Source organism: Globicephala melas, chromosome 7 (assembly GCF_963455315.2).
Source record: "Globicephala melas chromosome 7, mGloMel1.2, whole genome shotgun sequence".
Lineage (NCBI taxonomy): Eukaryota > Metazoa > Chordata > Mammalia > Artiodactyla > Delphinidae > Globicephala > Globicephala melas.
In genome coordinates, this window is record NC_083320.1 from 1015467 (window position 1) to 1029742 (window position 14276).

Genomic DNA, 14276 nt, shown 5'->3' on the forward strand with positions numbered 1-14276 from the left:
CCCACAGATGGACTGCCAGTGATTCCTGGATTTGATATAGCCAGAGAGCAATTCATCCATACTCTACACTGACAAACCCCCTTACCCAGCTTCTTTCACAAACACCAGAGGCTCTAGTGGTGCTTGAAACACATGACCTTGAAGTCTTGATCCTTCTTGGATACGTGAATCACCAGGTATTGGAGCTGACGTTGATGCTGATGTCTCATTGAAGCCATATTAGACCAACTGTACATTGGACCTCCCGTCCTCAGCCATGGTACTCTACTTCGTGTGCAAGGGTTAACCATAAACTATGAAAGCAGAATTCAAAGACTGGCAACATTACCTGAAAGGGTACCAGGTCATTATTCATCTTCTCAAACTATGTCACTATCACTCCACCAGTGGCAGTTACACTTCTTGGTTTTTATTCAGTTTAACTGCTGTTTCCAGGGTGAATGAGCTAATAACGGTTGAAAAATCGCTAAAACATTTCCTCCATCACTGGCATATCTGCCTATTCTCCAAAATTATGAATACTCAGCTCTACCTACATGTAATACCTGAACCACAAGAGACAATCTCTGAACATCCTTTCTCGTGTGTGTGATTTAAAATGTGGCCATTTCGAACATTTTCTTCCAGCCAATGAGAGATTTTAAGATGGATCTTTTGATGTCTGGTACCATTAACTGTTGGTGTTAATGATGTTTGGAGGTAGGCCTTTTGACCAGGCCGTGGTAGCTTACTTGGTGGGCATCTCACATTGCGTATCATCTGCCTTTTTGCTGGAAATGGAGACTGACTTGAAATCTACAAAGCCTGCAGCTAAACATTTTATCAGTACTCACGAGCTTCCTGCTGGTGCTTCCTAATGTCACAAGACCGCAGTGCCCTGTCCTTGTGGATGTTGCCATGGAATTTCATCTGTCTCAGTGCTGTGAATCAGGGTGGCTGACTTCATTCCTGGTCATGCAATACTCTCAGGCATGCAGGCAGCTTACCTGTGCAGAAGGGATCTGACTCACGACCCCCAGACCAGATCACGCAGACTTCGATTTGTGCCACGGGAAAAGCCACGTTGCCTTACTTCAGGGTCGACTTGAGGACCAGCTGACCTCAGCTGCTTCAATGAATGCGCTGGTTAAATGTCGGAAATGCTTCTTTACGTCTTCGTCTCTTATCTTCTAGGCTAATTGTGATTCTATGACTGTATAAATCAGTCTATAAATCATCAAACAAGGCCTAAGTCTGGTTACTCTGTACTGCTCACCCTCAACAAATAAAATCTGATGACTAGCCTGCTTGTATATACAACTGTTATTTGTAATGAAGAAGTTATCTACAAGCTCAGTTCTTCTACTGCCTTCAAAATGTCAGCTCGATTTTCTTTTTCTCCTATACTTGACCGATAGAGACCTTGATCTATACTGGCAGTCATTCCCTGTAATCCTGTCAAAATGAGGGACGAAAGGTAAAGACGATCGTCTGTTCAAGAGTGTGAAGTACACTGTGTATAAGAATTGATGGTGGAAAAAGCCTAAACTTCCAACCTAGTATCTTACTATCTCCACGCCTCAGATCTCATCTTTCAGCAGTACCATTCAACCAGTCTGAGGCCTTCACTCGTTGATGAGATGATTCTCAGAGTTGGGCTGAGTTACAGAAGATGGAGACTTGATTACCAAAGAAAGTAGGGCCAACCTTTCTCTCCCAACCCTATCGCTCCCAGATATAGAATGGGCTTCTAAACAGAGCCGCAAGTCTGGATTAAGGAGATAGCCTTCTCCTGCGCTGAAGGTTCTTGGGCAGATGAGCAGGAAAATGAAAGTTGCTGTACCTGACTGGCCCTTTAAGATCCAGTTAATCCATAAACCCTGTGGACTAACCCTGGAGTACTCAGGGTTGAAACTAATGTACAGAGCTCTGATATTAAACTGCCCGTTCTAGCTCATGGGCTGCCTATTGACATGGCTGGCCCTGCTGAAAGTACCTTACCTACTTGCCTGTTTACCTGACTCAGCCCTTGCCTGCTTTTTTGACATGGCTGCAATCAGACTGGCTGTCTTGAGAAGACTACAGCTGATCTCGGTCTTTCTTATACCCGGTTCCACCAAGGGGTTCTGAACAGAAGCAGTCCGCACCTCACCCACCAGGACTTAATGTTCACAACACGAAGGACTGTGCTGTACACTCCTTGACCAGCAGCTTTTTTTTTTTTTTTTTTTAACTGCCGAGTAAGCCTCTATGCCTATATATATTAGATCATCTTCAGCACTTGGAACTCTTTCCACCAGATCTGAAGGAGTAGAGCAGATTGAAATCACTGTCCATTCCCCTCTTCTACAGTAATACAGAGATGAATCTGATTTGCCAGTACTCACAGAAATGTACCAGTTCAACTTGGCAAAAGCCTTAAAGGAACATAAGAGAACTTTTCCAGTGAACTTAAAATTTACCCCTGACTTGATGAGTATCACAGAACCATTTGCCAGTGGGAGGCTGGTTGTCCTGCTTCCTGTCAGCAAGACAGTTGGGCTCTCAAACTCATGACCACTGAGTTTACTTACATTGGAACTGTATAGTATCACCCAGAATATGCTATTGGACGTGATTATTACATTCAGATGGATTACAGGCCTCCTGAGTAGAAGACAAACTTGCTCCTCGTGATTTTTTCCAGATACATTTATTGTCAAGGAAGGAACCAATGCCAGCTGTTACCATTCAACTTTATAAGCAGAGATGAAACTTTTTCAATATCTGGTCTTACCAGTGACCAGATCAATCAGCACAGTCCATCTCCTTGACCATAGTGATTGGTTCAGGAATGGTCATGTAATTCAAGTTGGTCCAGTGATACCCAACCCTGAGAGGTTTAGTGAACTGTGGAGGAGAAGCTCAGAAGCTCTGCTAAGTTTGCCTAGCTCTGTAGGATGAAAAGCTCAAACCATATCTAATGAACCACTCAAAGAATGAAGCCAGTACAGAGGAAAGCAGAGCCAAATGATGGAGAGACTTGGGTCCTGATGACAAGGTTTGTGCCCCTGGATCCAGCCATGCCTGAAGCTAGTATATCCCCTGGACTTTTCAGTTATGTGAACCAATAAATACCCCTCTTTGCTTTAAAAAAAAAAAAAATCCTTCATCAACTCTTCGGTGACCTTGAGGTAGTTTGTCCAAGAAAGGCAAGATAACATGATCTTTCCCCTTTCTTTATTTCAGAATAATACATTGATTTCCTAACAGATTTCAATGGTGGTGAGTGGGGGTTAGGTTTTTTTTAGTATCTTTGTCAACTCCTGGATGTTAATATGTATGACATGTTTCTGTCCATTGCAGTCATTATGCTTTTTGATGCCCAGGGCCTGTCTGTGGTCAGGGAGAGCCTCTTTAGTTTAGTTCTTGCAATTCTGACTCAACACCAGCATGCTTTGGTAGCTTTCTTGCCCCCTGCTCTGCAAGGAGTTCCGGGCTCATTCAGACACTTCCTGCCCTGCACCCGGGGTCGACTGCTTACACGTTGAGCCTGGCTCCTTCAGTGGGACGTGATAGTTAGAAACCACGATCTGTGTGCTCATCACTACTGCATTGGTTGGTTATTATTTTTAGGCCTTTTCAATAGCAGATCTGGAAAACACACCTAGAAAAAAATTTTTTTCATGGATTATTTATAACATTTTTTCTTTTCTTTTTAAAAACATTTAAAATCGAATGATTTTTTAAATTCCATAGTGCTTTACAATTTTCAGAAGTTTCACACACGTGATTTCATATAATCCCACCATAACCCTTTTTTTGGTCCCCTACCCCTATATTGCCCCAGCCCCCTCTACCCACTGGTAACCACTAGTTTGTTCTCTGTACCTGTGAGTCTGCTGCTGCTAGGTCATAAACCCACAAAACTCTTAATAAATTTGTAGGGATAGAAATAATACAAATTATGTACTCTGGCCACAGTGGAATGAAATTAGAAATGAGTAACAGAAAGAAGTTTGGGGAAATCACATAAAACAACACACTCCTAAATAACCAGGGGGTCAAAGAAGAAATCAAAAGGGAAATTAGAAAATGCTTTGATATGAATGCCCAAGAAGACACAACTTACCAAAACTTATGGAATGCAGCTAAAGCCATGCTTATAGGGAAGTTTATAGCTGTAAATGCCTATGTTAAAAAGAAAAAAAGTCTCAATCAGTAACCTAACCTTCCTCCTTAAAACATTGGTGGAAGAAGAGCACACTAACCTAAAGTAAGCTCGTTAGTAGCCAGATAAACGTGTGTCTGTTAGAGCAAACATTCATGAGACAGAGAACAGAAAATCAATAAATTCAAAAGGTGGTTCACTGAAAAAAATCAGCAAAACTGACATATCTGGCTGCACTGACCAGGAAAAAGTGAAGACCCAAATTACTAAAATCAGAAGTAAAAGAGGGGACATTACTACCAAACTAATAGAAATGAAAAGGATTATGAGAGAACACTGTGAACAATTTTATGACAAAAATTGGATCACTGAGATGAAATGGACAAATTGCTGAAAACACATGATCTACCACAACTGATTAAAGAGGAAATAAAAAATCTACACAGACTTATAACAACTAAAAAGATTGAAAAGGATTAAAAAAAACTCCCAACAAAGAAAAGCCCAGGCACAGATGGCTGGTAAATTATACCAAACATTTAAAGCAGAATTAACACCAATCCTTTTCAAATTCTTTCAAAAATTAAAGGGGACACTTCCTAACTTATTTTATGAAGCCAGCATTACTTTGATTCCAAAGCCGGACAATGACATTATGAGAAAACTACAGACAAATATCCTTTATGAATATAAATGCAAAAAGCTTCAACAAAATACTAGCAAACGAAATTCAGCATCATGTCAAAAGAACTATTGAATATCTGACATGACCAAGTGGGATTTACTCCAGAAATGCAAGGGTGGTTAAACAACAAAATAATAAATGTAATACACTATATTATTAGAAATGAAAGAAAAAACTATTTCAATTGATGTAGAAAAAACATTTGATGTAAAAAATCCAACAGCCTTTCATGATAAAAACACACAACAAAGAATAGAAGGGCCTTTCCTTAACCCAGTAAGGGGCACCTGCAAAAAACCCCGTAGCTAACATCAAACTCAATGATGAAAGACTAGATACTTTCTCCCTAAGATCAGGAAGAAGACAAGAATGTCTTCTCTCACCATTTCTATATAGTATTATATTGGAGTTGTTAGCCAGTGTAATTAGGCAAGAAAAATAAATAAGAGGCATTCAGGTTGGAAAGGAAAAAGTTAAACTCTATTTGCAGATATCATCTTACAGACTGAAAATCTTAGGAAACCACTTTAAAACGAACAAACTAGTATTAAACTATTTTGACTAAGTATAAAAATATATTAATCTAAAAATAAAACTATTACACTATTAAAAATAATAAATACATTCAGTAAGATTGCAGGATATAAGATCAACATACAAAAATCAATAGTATTTCTATACAGTTGCAGTGAACAAACCAAAAGTGAAATTTCAAAAACAATTCCATTTACTATGGCATCAATAAGAATAAAATGCTTATTAATGCATTTAACAAGACCAGTGTAAAATTTATACTCTGGAAACCTCAAAACATTGTTAAAGAAATTAGAGGAGGCCTCAATAAGTGGAAAGACATCTCCCTATCAGAATCTCAACTGACTTCTTTGTACAAATCGAGACTGATTTTAAAATTCATATGGAATTGCAGGGGTCCCAGGATAGCCATAACCATCTTGAAAAAGAACAAAGCTGAAGGACTCTGATTTTCCAATTTCAAACTTACTGCAAAACAACGGTAATCAAGATAGCATGACACTGGCCTAAAGGTAGACATATAGAAACAATGGAGTAGAATAGATCCCAGAAATAAACCCATGTGTCTATGTCAACTGATTTTCAACGACGGTGCGAAGAATTTTTAATGAGAGTAAGAACAGTGTTTTCAACAAACGGTGCTGGGACTACTGGTGATCACACACAAAAGAGCGAAATTTGACCCGACCTCACACCACATAGAAAAATTAATTCAATTTGGATTGAAGAGCTAAATGTAAGAGCTTAAACTATAAAACTTTGAGAAGAAAATACAGGGATAAATCTTCATATCCTTGGATTTGTCAATGGATTCCTAGATATAAGCAAGGAAAGAAAAAAATCAAAATTAAAAACTTTTATGCTTTAAAGGATTCTATGAAGAAAATGAAACATAACCCACAGTATGGGAGATGTTTTGAAAATCATATATCTTGTAAGGGACTTGTATGTATTTAGGATAAATTTTAAAATCTTACGACTTAATAATAAAGACAAACAACCAAATTAAGAAATGGACAAAGCGTATGAATAGAAATTTCTACTAAGAAAGATACACAAATGGCGAATAAGCACGTGAAAGGATGCGCAACATCATTAGCCATCAGGGAGATGAGAGAGATCACTTCACAATCGCTAGTATGGCTATAGTCGAAGTCAGTAAGTGTCGGTGAGGATGTGGAGACGGTGGAAACCTCGTGCGCTGCTGGTGGGAATGCAAAATGGCGCAGCTGCTGTGGACAACAGTTGGCAGCTCCTCTAATGTTAAACATGGAGTTACCATAAGACCCAGCAATTCCACTCCTAGGCATATACTCAAGAGACATGAAAACATATGTCCACACAGAGATTTATAGCAGCATGATCCATAAAAGCCAAAGAATGGAAACCACCCAAGTATCCATCAGTTGATGAATGGATAAACAAATTGTGGTCTACCATACCATGGAGTATTATTCATCCATAAAAAGGAATGTAGTACTGAGACACGCTACAACATGGATGAACTTGAAAACATTATAGTAAGCAAAATAATCTAGTCGTGAAAGACCGCATATTATATGATTCCATTTATATGAAATGTCCAGACAGGAAAATACACAGAGACAAAGTAAATGAGTGGCTGCTTAGAGATGGAGGGGTAGGGGAATCGGGCATAAAAGCTGTCGGGCTGGGAACCGTTTTGGAGGATGAAAATGTTCTAAAATTGATTGTGGTGATGGTTGCACGGCTGTGAATGTACTAAAAGCCATTGGATTGTGAATATTTAAATGGGGGTATTGGATGGAATATGAATTAGGTCTCAACAGAGCTGTTCACAAAAGAGTCCCAGCATTCTAACAGACATGCCCTCTTGTCACTTCCGTTTCCTTTTAAAGAGGTGATGTGTGACACCGAGAAGCCATCAGACCCACTTTTAAGTTCTGCTTTATTGTCAGCCCTCCCAGAAGCGTCGCCCTGATGCCATGTGGTCTTCAGGACGGTGGCTTTGGCCCTGCACACTTCGTCACACAGCTGCCTTCCTGACCCACGTCCTAGTCCCCAGAGCAGCATGGGGAGTGGCTCTGGGTGCTGGTGGGCGCGGCGGTTGACGGGGGGATGAGGGGCTCCCACCTTCTCTACTCTACTCGCCAGCAGGTGTTTCTCTGTGAAGTTCCTGCATCTTCAGGGGTGCTGGCGAAGTGGAGGATGGGCGACCTTTCTTGGGAGGACTGTGCGTTGCTTAAGGGCAGGAAGGTGGAGGGACATGGTTGAGCCTCTGATGATTGTCGGGGGCTCGCTGCCCTCCTGTCCCCCAGCCCACTGTGCCTCCTGCCACCAGTGGCCAGAGAGCAGAGCCGAGAGTCTCCCCTCCAGAGAGGGGTGTGAGCCGCCAGGCAAGGCCGGAGAGAACCTGATGCTGCCCGGTGGCCTTTCAAGGCGTGGTGAGCGGACACAGAGCCGGGGCTGGAGGCTGCAGGTCTGAGGGCCCGGATGCAGGAGCAGAGCGATGCCGCCAACACCGAGCCCCACTCTGCGCCCTCAGACCTGCTTGGGGGCTGTCCAAGGCTTGGGGCGCCTGCCTGCCTGCCTTGCCGCACAGCCAGGGCTGGGCCCACCATGGGAGGGTGGGCGAGGTGGGCAGCTCAGAGCCCCCTCCGCGTGTGGCGTCGTGCGTGACCAGGAGGGCCCGTGGGGGCTAATGCGGTCTCTCGGTGCAACAGAGCCGGCCCCCTGTCGCCGGCTGAAGCGGAAGGGCACCGCCTGCCCGAGGGCCTGGGCTTGGACGAGCAGTGAGTGGCTGAGGGTGGCGGTGGGCTGGGTGTGCTGCCAGGCCGGTCCCAACCTGCGCTGCCCCAGACAGCACGGCTCTCGAGTGGCCTGGCCCTGCTGCGGGCGGTGGGCATCCTGGACGGCGCCCGCCCACTAAACCCTGGAGGACGGGGCTGGGGTGGGGCGCGGGGGAGGCACACCCACCGGACTCACTGTTCCCCTGGGGCAGGTGCCAGGCCCACTCCCGAGGCGCGCCGCTAGGAGTCTGCTCCCCCCACCGCAGCCTCCTCCCTACTCCCACGCCGTCCCACGCTGGGGCTCAGGGCCTCGGGCACAGGTGACGGGTGCCTCCCGACGGCCCACGTGGCTCCCCTGCAGCGTTCCCTTCTTCAAGTTCTGCTACGAGTGTGGCCGCTCCACTGGGGTGCGCCTCGCACCCTGCACCCGCTGCTACGGGATCCTGACCTGCAGCAAATACTGCAAGACCAAAACCTGGACCGACTTCCGCAAGGATTGCCACTCGCCGATGGCCATCGGTGAGTCCAGGTGTCGGGCCGGGCTGCTCCCAGGACACAGGCACCGGCCTGCAGGGTGGCCGGGCAAGTATCCCCCATCATTCTCTGAAATTGCTCAAATTCAAGCCACTCTGCAGAATTCCCAGATGGGTCTGTGCGGGGACAGGGAGGGCACTGTCCCCGTGTAAGGTGGCGACGCCACGCTCAGTGTGCCCGTGGCTCCCTGGAGGTGTGACGTGACACCGGGGGCTCCGCTGGACACCTGGGGGCTCTGCTGACACCGGAAGGCCCTGGTAGACAATGGCTTCCCCGGACTGCAGGGCACTTGGCCTTGGGGCTGCTTCTGGAAGTTTTCTCCTAACCCGCTCTCCCGGGTGTCTGTCGCAGCAGGAGTCTGCTTCTAGAAGCACCCTCCTCTCCCACCCTCCCCACCCCCCTCTGGTGGGCTGCGAGGGGAGCTGAGGGTGCGTGGGTAGTGACTCTCTGCTGGCCCTGTGCTCCCGGTGAGGTGGGTGGCGAGCAGAGCTGTGTGCAGACTGTCCCCTGGGACGTGGCCAGGAGGCCCAGGCCTGCTGGGGGCCAGGGAGGGGGGCAGGTGTTGCCTGTACTTTCTCAGGGCCTGCTCTGGGAGCAGCAGCCGCCGGCCCTCGAGGGCGTGCAGGCCCCCGGGGGACGGCCCAGGCCCCTCACCTTTTCCTCCTCCCTGCCGGTTCCTTGTGCAGGGGCCCACCGGAAGGACTGCCTTGCCGCACAGGACTGGAGGGTGGAAGGATCTCAGTGGCGGAGCCGCACCTGGTGCCCAGGCTGCTCCCTCTGGGAGGGCCGGGCTGCCTGTTCTCACCTGCTGGCAGCTGCCCCTTGGGGTCGCTTCTGGGCTCCTGGCCCCGAGGAATCGAGGGCGGGGGGTCTGCGCCTGTAGGGCTGTGCGTAGCAAGGTCTCCCTCCTGACCCCCAATAAAGCGGCAGCTCCTGGGGGTGTTTTTAACCCTCTCTGCCCCTACCTGGGCCAGGGGCTCCCCGTCTGTGCTGGCGAGCTCACTGGGCCCGTGGGCCTGGGCCGTCTGTCAGGAGGGCCGGAGGGTGCGGCTGCAGCGCGCTCTAGAGATTATCGCTGGGATGGGGGACCCACAGCCCTGCTCTCCATCTGGGCTCAGAAGGGATGGGCTGGGTGTCTCACGTTTCTGCCCACGGGCTCCAGGCTGTCCGCTGGTGTCTAGCGCGTTCACTTCTTCCTCGTGCGTTTACTGAGTGTCTGCTTTGCCAGGGGTGTTCTAGGGGGGCTGCTGGGTGTGGACTGAGACGGAGGAGGAACTAGAGGGCGACCGTGAGCCAGGAGCACAGAGTGAGGAGGGTGGGCCCCTGGGGGGTGCGTCTGCTCTCGTGGAGGGGGTGGGGGGAAGGGGGTGGGGGAGGGCGTGGTGAGGAGTGAGGGCAAGAAGGTGCTGGTGTTTCCAGGGAGGAGGTGGCGGGAGGGGGCTCGCTGCTGAGAGCAGAACCGTGGGGAGTGGGGCAGGGCGGGGCATGGCAGTGGGCAGGGAGTCGGGGCTGGAGCCCCGCAGGTGAGGACCCCAACCAGGCAGGCTTTTTGCTGGTCAAGGCGGCATCTGCAGCCGTGGTGGTTTTGCTTGACTTTCCTAGCCTCTTGTGGGAGACGGGGCTCCCTATGTGGGAGGTGTGCTGGGGGCCGTCCCGACTGATGCTCCTGTAAGGGGAGAGGAAGGCCTGTGGGCAGAGTGAGAAATGACCTCGTGTGTCGCTCTGGAGCTGGGCTGGCTTTTCAGAGGGGCTCTCCATGGAGGCTGGGGGCTGGGCCTTTGTAGCAGCCTCAGCGAGTTGTGGCTGCAGGCCCCCCGGGGGGACACATAACATGGCAGTGGAGGGCCTTCCTGGGGAGGGGAGGGGTGGGGGTGTGGCCGCCTCCCACTGCATCCGCTAGAGGAAAACGTCCTAACAAGGACTCTTGAAAAGTTAGAGAACATGGGTGGGTGCACGAGAGTAAGAAATAGCGAACGACGACTATTCCCGACACCCGGAAGTTACCATGGTCGGCACTGCGCTGTGTGTCCTTCCAACTTCATCTGTGTGTCTGCAGACAGCACACACACAGCACAGACGCACATGCGTATCTGAAGTGGGAGCACGATCGTGTTCTAAACTAGGCCACGAACATCTCTCTATGCTACTAAATGCTCGCCTGCAGCATCATTTTCCTCGGATGAAGTTTGTTTTATTCTGGTTATGCACGATGAACTCAGCGTAAAGCATCCGAGCCTACTCAAGTATAACTGTGCTGAACGTGTTTAGACTTTCATCTGTGCACGCATGTGTACATGCGTGTATGTCCTCAAGCACCCCGTGCACACATGTACTTTATCATGCACTCCATCCATTTACGTTAATTGAAACAAAGGTGAACTTTGCGACTTTAACCTGCCTTCCTAGAGCACCGCGTGGTCCTGTCACTTGCACGCAGGAACCCGAGCACGTCTGCCCGATGCCCCCGTGAAGGGCGTTTGGGTTCACCGTTCACCTGTGAGAGGGTGCTGCACACACACTGTTGGCCTATTTTCCCCTTTGTCTAAATTCACAGGCGTTAACTCTTCACACCTTTGGTTTTGCGTTCTGGGAGGTCACCGCGCGTGTCCCCACACCGCACCATCAGTCACGGGCTCTGGCACTGTCGCCCTGTCCGGTCCCCTGGGGAATGCTTGTACCAGTGTGAGCACACTTCCGATTCAACATTTGTCTTTCCTTTTGCCCTGCTTTCACTGGAGAGCTTTGCTCTCCCCGACTTGTGAGGACTCTTCCTAAAGCACATCCCCTCTCCCTCTCCTGTGGAAAGGGCCTTATCCCAGTTGAACTTGGCCACGTGGAATTTTCTACTCTTTTCTTCACTTCGTCTGTTCTGTCCTTCAGGGTCCGGTTTGCTGGGCTGCTTAGGGAGCAACCCTGGACGAGATTATACAAGGGTGTGCCCAGATTTTACAAGCGATTTTCTTGCACTATGGTTTTACCTGTAATTTTATAATCAGACTAGAATTCATTCTTGTGCAGGACCCGAGAGCCGCCTAGCTGAACCTCTCCCCCCAGGATTAATGGTGATCGAGTGTCCACTTCTGTTTGCTGCCCAGGCACACGTGCTCCTGGGTGCTCCAGGCTGCTGGCTCTACTGTCCCCGGGACAATCCCACCAGGGTTCTGTTCCCTCTGAAATGCACTAGCTGTTGTCCGTACGCAGATGAATTGTAAATTGTTAGGTTCAAGAATGTGTTGCTGGGACTTTTGTAATTATTTTCAGTGTTTAGTTTGATCGGGAGACAGCATCTTCTGTATGTTGTTTTCTAGGCAACAATATGTTGCTGTTGAGTTTGATATTTTCCGTTACAAAGGCATCACCGTCAACCTCTTTCACACCTCACGTCAGATCTTCAGCAAGTCTGATCAGCTCCGCCTTCAGTGTGCGGCCCAGGGCCATGTAGCTCCGCCCTCCACCCGCACGCCCTCAGAGCCCTCGCGCCTCTGGCCGCTGCGTCGCCACACCCACCCTGGCGCTTGGCTCCACTCTCTGGCTGGACCGCCCTCCCGCAAACGTGGTTCATTCCCTCCCTCCCGCCCCCAGATGGGTGCTGCGATGTCCGCTCCTTTCTGGGCCAACACGTGCACTGAGTGCGTCCCCGCTGCCCAGCATGCTCTGGGCACCCAGGACACCGCAGAGGACAAGGGCACCGGGTCCCTGCCCTGGGGGGGCCCACATTCCAGGAGGGAGAGCTGCTGTGTGGGGGAGGGCCACGGCTGCCGGCCTCCACAAGGAACTGTGTGCCAAGCCGAACCGCAGGTGCCACAGCAGTGCCTCAGTACCGTCCACGGGGGACCCACCCGCAGGCCCCAGCGTCCGTCTTACACATGACCTGTGCCCGCACCACGGATGAAATCGGGCAGCCGCGGCTGCTGCTTGCCCCCAGCTCTCTGGGTGGTCGGCCACGGGCTCCGGAGATGGCCATGCCTGGGTCCGTCCCTCCCCGGCGTCTGTGGCTCTCTATCCCTTCCCCGGCGCGCTGGCCGGTGCTGCAGTGGTGCTGGATGACGTGGCAGCGGCAGGCCACCTGTGACTTTAAGGGAATGCTTTCAGCCACTGATTTCTTAAAAGGATACGCGGCATTCCATTCTACTGTTGTTGCGCTTTGGTCGTCCCAGCTTAGATCTTACCTCTCTGCTCCATTGATCTATCTAATGGATGCTGTGCCTCTGTGTATTTTTACTTGTGTGGTGAAGAATCTCCCCATCACCGCCACCCTCAGGCCACGGGCCCAGCGCTGTCCTCTCCGTCCCTTTCTCACGCGGAAGTTCAGCTGCGTCTCCAGTATATACGGGAACCCATCACCTCTCACCTTGCCCTTGGTGGTCCCTGCAGTGTCTGGGAGGCTGTGCCTCAGGGACCCCTCCTTCGTGCCGGCCATTCCCCTCCCACACTGCCGTCCACGGAGACTCCGACCAGAGCAGGGATACAGCCAAGCCAATGGCCACCCCCTCAGGTCCCGAGTGCCTCGGGCAGCCGCCGGTCGGGATTTCAGACACAGGGGTAGCTTGGGCTCTTGGCTGTCCCTGGGGTCAGCTTTCCCCTTGACAGACTCAGAGCCGGATGGCACCCGGCACTGCCAGTGTGTGTGGAGCAAGGGGGGCCCCGTGCTAGGGGCTTCTGCAAAGCAAAGCTCCCTTTCCAGAAAGTTCTGTGATGTTGCTGAGACCCTCTGCCTGCTTCTGTTCTCTGAGCGTGAGGATATGCCCCGAAATCCCACCTCCCTTCTCCCGGCCGCAGTGGGCTGGGCTGGCCGCTGGCCCCTTGGCTCTCTGCGAACTTGGAGTTCTGGTCGCTTAGGCCCCGCGGCAGGAAGACGGGCCCCAGGAAGCTAGGGAGGCTGTGTCCAGGCTGCACTCTGGGCCCGACCTGTGCCCCCGACGACACCCTGGACCTGGAGGAGGCTGCCCGCCCCTCCCTCGTGGGTCCCACCCCCTCGGGGGGTCGTGGCGTTGCTGGGACTGCTGGTCGCCTGCTGGAGGCTGGTGGGAGGGGAACGTCCAAGGTCGCTGGGGCAGCAGCGCTCGGGGTGAGACCGCCATCGGGGGGTGGGCTGAGGCCAGGGAGTACGGTGTGCGAGGCCTGGTGACTCTCCGGGACCTCGGTGCCCCAGAGGGAGGAGCTCCGAGGGCCTGGTGCTGGGTCCCTCAGGGGCTGTGCTGGGTGTCAGGGCCACGAGGGCAGGAGGGGGACCAGCCACGGTGGGGGGGGGGGCACAAGGCAGCGATCGACGGGTCTAAGTGACGGGTCAAGTTTTGGCGGGAGTGGGTGCAGGGTCAGAGCTCAACGTTGAAACGCTCAGTCCTGGGCAGCTGCAGGAGGCGGAGCTGCAGAGAAGCGCACGCTGGCGCCGGGAGCACGTGGCAGGGCTGCCGGGGTGGACGCGTCAGCCGTGGGCGGTCACTGGAGCTGCGTGGCTGGATGGGGGGGTGCGCGGCCTCAGGGTCAAGTCCTGCGTGTCCCGAGAAGTTGAGGGGGAGAGCGGACTGCCCACGGCCTCAGGAAGGGGAGGCAGCACAGTGGGATTTCTCCTGCCCCGGGCAGCTGCGGAGGGGGTGTGTGTCCGTGTGTGTCCGCGTGTGCAGAG